Source organism: Engraulis encrasicolus, chromosome 4, assembly GCF_034702125.1.
Source record: "Engraulis encrasicolus isolate BLACKSEA-1 chromosome 4, IST_EnEncr_1.0, whole genome shotgun sequence".
Taxonomy (NCBI): domain Eukaryota; kingdom Metazoa; phylum Chordata; class Actinopteri; order Clupeiformes; family Engraulidae; genus Engraulis; species Engraulis encrasicolus.
The window spans coordinates 55976675-55982464 of record NC_085860.1 but is presented as its reverse complement, the minus strand read 5'-3'; the positions used below and the strand labels follow the sequence as shown (position 1 = coordinate 55982464).

General features: G+C 44.9%; 1 non-coding gene across 1 annotated transcript; it reads left to right on the top strand.

Annotated features, from left to right (window-relative positions):
- The first annotated feature begins 326 nt into the window (after window positions 1-326).
- trnai-aau (transfer RNA isoleucine (anticodon AAU)) lies at window positions 327-400 on the top strand. Its single transcript has one exon. It is a non-coding gene; the product is annotated as a tRNA-Ile (tRNA).
- Window positions 401-5790: the final 5390 nt, after the last annotated feature.

The window sequence follows — 5790 nt, the reverse complement described above, 5'->3', positions numbered from 1 at the left end:
CAGCCGCATAACCTACGCCACATTTATACTAATGCTGGAATAGTAAAGACATTGGACATTACATCGCTGCCGTTTCTTGTTAGCCATGCCAGTCAATGTGAATTGCTCTGGAATGGCTCGCAATGCAATAAGACAACAATCTTTCAGTGGGGACGCGCACGTGGAGAGGAAGTGAATACTCCAAGAATGTAGGCAACTAAAAGTCGGCAGCGCGTTTTGTAGTCTAGTAGGTAAACGTTACTTCAGATTTTTTTTTTAATGAAAATAACAGCCTTTTCGTTAATAAATGTTGGGTTATTTCCCAGTCTGTCCTCCCCTGTTAACATGGCCGGTTAGCTCAGTTGGTTAGAGCGTGGTGCTAATAACGCCAAGGTCGCGGGTTCGATCCCCGTACTGGCCAAAATATGTTTTCCCAACGCTACGGCAACTGGAAGGGGTTGGAATTGGCCTGTTACATTGCACTCGAGATGAAAAATACCAGCCCAAAATTGTACGACAAGATAAATTGTGTTACGGTATTAAAAGCAAAATGTCTCCATTTGTCAGCGCCCTAGGAAGGTTGGCATTTTGCAGTATAATGTCTGCGTCACAGAAAAAAACCTTGTGGGCAACTCTGCCCTACAAAGCAAAAAAGCAGTAACTGCATTGCTGTTTAAATGATCTACTATGACTTTAATAGCCTATATGTCAAAGTCTAAAGTTAAATAAAATGATTGATCTGCAAAAAAGGGGGCAATATAAAGTAACAAAACTGTCACATGTCAATAGTCTTCCAAAACCACTTCTACTGGATTGCAGTATTATTTTAAAGTCAACTTATTCAGTTTTGAGATCTGCACAGTTACTGCCCATTTGCTTTGTAGGGCAGAACTGCAGTATCAAAACTGCTGACCGTTTACTTATAACTGTAGTAGGCCTACACTAAGTGTATTAAGTTACTGTATTAGTGCAGTAAACCAGAGACGGTCTAACAATTTAGCAACAGTATCTCTGAGTAAACACAGTATCAGGGGCAAATATAACTGCATGTATGAGTTGTATGATATGCCTTGATATCAGGGGTCCCCAAACCAATGGACATGGTACTAGGCAGAGAGACTACGGACACTCATGGACACTTTATGGCCACTATGTCTTGGCTACTATGTGCCACTTAGCTAAGGCACATATGAACACTGTGGACACTTTACAATATATTTTGGGGTGTGTGTGTGTGAGAGAGAGAGAGATCTTGGTAAAATGTATGTAACAGTGAGTCATATATGGTTATTTTATGTGTAAATATGTGTGTTATGTCTCGTGGGCAATGTCTTTATTTATGTATGTGTGTATGCTGCTTGACACCTTAATTTCTCCCTGGGATCAATAAACGATACTCTACTCTACTCTACTCTACTCTACTCTACTCTACTCTACTCTACTCTACTCTACTCTACCTTACCATGACAAGGCCCCCCAAATACTGCCAAATTCCAGCTAAGGCTCCCCTGACAAGGGATCGTGCCACACAATTTTTTTTGGATATCACAACCATGGTCTGGGTCTGTAAGTCAGTGCCGTATTGGGATATAATAATATATAACGATAATAGCAGTAATGTTCAGAGGTGTAATACATTATCATCATATAGTTTCTAACTAATCGGGATATTGTTCAGCTTATTGTTGGTTTATTGTGGTGCACATTAGTTGTTCAATTTGTTGGTTTTTTTTCCTGTTTTACTATACTTTTCCTGTTGGAGGCTTTCATCAGGAAAAGTATAGTAAACGAAAAAAAAAAACAACAACAACAAATTAAACAGCTAATGTGCACCATAATAAACCAACAATAAGCTGAACAATATCCCCATATCCCCATCGCACTACGATGGCCTCCACCTGGGAAAAGGAAGCAAGGCCGGCCCAAGAACACCTGGCGGCGTACAGTGACAGCTGAGCTGAAGGAGATGCATCTAACCTGGGGTGAGGCACAGCATGCTGCTCAAGACAGGTCCAGGTGGAGGCAGATCGTGGAAGCCTTATGTCCCATCAGGGACGAAGTGGATTAAGTAAGTAAGTATACTTTTCCTGCCAGTCTGCCCCCCCCAGCACCCCCTCAGGGGTCCCCGGGCCCCTCTTTGAAAACCACTGTGCATAGATACTTAGTCCTTTGTCCTTCTCATCGCGTTATCCCTCCTTCCTCCTATAGATAATGTTTAATCATAAACCAACCATAACCCAACAGCAGCATGAGTTGAATGAAATGCCGCATGTATGATAGACCATATAGATTTGTGGTTCTCAAACTTTCTTGAACAAATGCCCCCTTGATCTCATCATAAACCTCCCAACGCCCCCTTGACCTCATCATAAGCCAGCCAACCCCCCCATCAGTATTAAAATAGATGCACCCCAATGGTAACTAGGCACCGCCTCCTCTCTATATCTTTCTCAACGCCCCCCCAGGGCTCCTCAACGCCTCCTGGGGGCATGGGTGCCGCTAGGTTGGGGGGGAGGTGTTACAGATTCTAGAGGCCCAAGCACTGACTGCACTAACTGCGGCCCTTAAGGGGGCCCAAAATTTGAATCATTCATGGGGCCCAACATTTCTGGCGGACTGCCTTGCCTGTTGGGGCTGTAGAGCCCCCGTTGGGACACAAGAAACACAAGTCTAAGGCTATGTCTCAAATCACACACTTTTGTCAGTGCACTTTTGACGTCTTTTGTGCATAGTGTCGTGGAAAAAGTTGAGCACTATGCACTGTGCCCTCGCTGGAAGTGATGGCTGAGCATGGCATTATACGAGCATGGCAAAATACGAATTTGCTACTGTTTACAATGCACAGCGTCTGGTGCTTGTATTTCCATTTCCTTCACCCCAAAGGACAACTATCACACATACAATACTTTGGTTGGCATGAAAAGGTTGGTGTCCCATCAACATTACTTACAGAATTAGGAGACTGTTGACCAAACTATTCTACTGAACTGAATGCCACATTTCCTCCGTGTCATTGTCAACATGGCCGCCGTTTAGTGCGTGCAGTGTCCATCATTCAAGCACTGCATTTTTCCGCCATTGTTAGGCTATGATCATCCTGGCACTTTCAGTGCACAGGCTCAACTGAAATTTTCAGTGTGAGCGCCCTAGGCACTGAAAAACAGTGCCCGAAGTGCACAAGTGCGTGATTTGAGACACGGCCTAAGTCTAAGTCTAAAACAGATGCAGACGTAACGTACTGAGTCCCTTGTCCTTCTCGTCTAGCTCCCCTTCCTTCTTGGTGCAGCGGCAGCAGACGCGCTTGATGAGGATGTAGATGTGGCTGAAGACGATGAGGGGCGGCGGCATGATGGGCCGGTCGTGGAACGTCATGATCAGCTGGTAGCGCTGGAACTTCCACACCTGGTTGGAGATGGACTTGACCTCGAAGAACGTGTTGCTGTTGTCGCAGCAGAGCAGAGGAAAGGTGAGGCATGCAGATACAGCAGCAGAGCAGAGGAAAGGTGAGGCATGCAGATACAACAGCAGAGCAGAGGAAAGGTGAGGCATGCGGATACAGCAGCAGAGCAGAGGAAAGGTGAGCAGAGCAGAGGAAAGGTGAGCAGAGCAGAGGAAAGGTGAGTAGAGCAGAGGAAAGGTGAGTAGAGCAGAGGAAAGGTGAGGCATGCAGATACAGCAGCAGAGCAGAGGAAAGGTGAGGCATAAAGCAGAGCAGAGGAAAGGTGAGGCATGCAGGTACAGCAGCAGAGCAGAGGAAAGGTGAGGCATGCAGATACAGCAGAGCAGAGGAAAGGTGAGCAGAGCAGAGGAAAGGTGAGGCATGCAGGTACAGCAGCAGAGCAGAGGAAAGATGAGGCATGCAGATACAGCAGAGCAGAGGAAAGGTGAGGCATGCAGATACAGCAGCAGAGCAGAGGAAAGGTGAGGCATGCAGATACAGCAGAGCAGAGGAAAGGTGAGGCATGCAGATACAGCAGCAGAGGAAAGGTGAGGCATGCAGATACAGCAGAGGAAAGGTGAGGCATGCAGATACAGCAGCAGAGCAGAGGAAAGGTGAGGCATGCAGATACAGCAGCAGAGCAGAGGAAAGGTGAGGCATGCAGATACAGCAGAGGAAAGGTGAGGCATGCAGATACAGCAGAGCAGAGGAAAGGTGAGGCATGCAGATACAGCAGAGCAGAGGAAAGGTGAGGCATGCAGATACAGCAGCAGAGCAGAGGAAAGGTGAGGCATGCAGATACAGCAGCAGAGCAGAGGAAAGGTGAGGCATGCAGATACAGCAGCAGAGCAGAGGAAAGGTGAGGCATGCAGATACAGCAGAGCAGAGGAAAGGTGAGGCATGCAGATAAACCAGGGGTGGGGTACCTATGTCTAGAGGGCCGTTGAAGGAGTTTTATCCGACCCCTGATATAATTTTAATGTTATACAGCTTCATGAGATATGATATATTCTGTAAAAGAATCTTAGATATGACATTTGCAATACAATTAAATATATTCAGGAAACCTAGAGAAGGTGGGGTCTGTTTTAATGGTGGCTGCCTTCGATATAGGCCTAAAGTGCAGGGGGAAATCCTGGTTTGTGTTCATAGTACGGCCCTCGGAGGACTTTTACGGCCCTTGAATGAATTTGAAATGGCCCCTCGAATGAAAAAGGTTCCCCACCCCTGAGCTAAACCAAATGGCAATAAATAGAATGGACATCAACAGGGCTCTTGCGAAGGCTTTGGAGTCCTCAAGCATAACTGGTCAGGAGCCCCCCCTCATAATTAGAACATCATAATGATACTCTACTAACTAATAAATATATGTTTTGTAATGTAATTAAAAAAAAAATCATGATGTTTTTTTAGTCAATCTCAATTGAAGAGGCCTCATTTTGGTGCCCCAAGCACTGATTGGTGCTCTAAGCCAGTGGTTCCCAACCTTTTTCTTCAGGGACCCATATTTTTAGCATTGTAAACTTTGGTGACCCAACCGCACGAGCGCCTTCACGAGAGGGAGTCACTCTGTTTCCTGCTGCGACAACTCATCAGTTATCTTATTCCTCAATTTCTCTTCAGTCAAACATAGAATAAATGTTTTATGCATCACTTACATTTTGTTGCTTGTATGCGTTAGTTTCAATGCTTTGTCATATATTCAACATGGGCTATATATGGTATTAAAATCAAACCCCTTAAAATCAAGAGGGCTTTGCGACCCACTGTGGATCTCTGGCGACCCATAGGTTGGGTCCCGACCCATAGGTTGGGAACCACTGCCCTAAGCACTCTGCATACTCAGCTTATGTCTAGCGGTGGCTCTGGATATCAAGCTTCTATTCTTCTCCTCAATTCAACGGTTTTGAAGCTGCAATTGCTCCAGCTGCAATTCTCGGAAGTGTGCCTTAGCAACAGCAAGCGCTTATAGGACGCCACTACCCCCAACCCCCTAATCAGAAAACCGTTCTAATATACAATCAATGAGCTAAACACAAACAAGCAAAAATGCAAAATATGCTTATACATCAAATAAAAGGAAGGCTCCCGAAACAACTCCACTATTTAGTCCTTTTTGTGGTTTTGTTGTTTGTAGTTTTTTAGTCCTAGTCTGTGTGGAGTAAATAAAATATTACATTACATTACATTACATTAACAAAATAGTAAATACAAAATAGAACTAAATAGCAGAGTTGCCTCAGGACCTTACTGTTCCATTTCTCCTTTCCTTGTTTAAGCTGGCCCTTCCTTGAAGAACACCTGCACTAGAGTGGAGTAGAGTGCTTTTATGGTCACTATATAAATACAGTGAGATTCTGTTTGGAAGCATT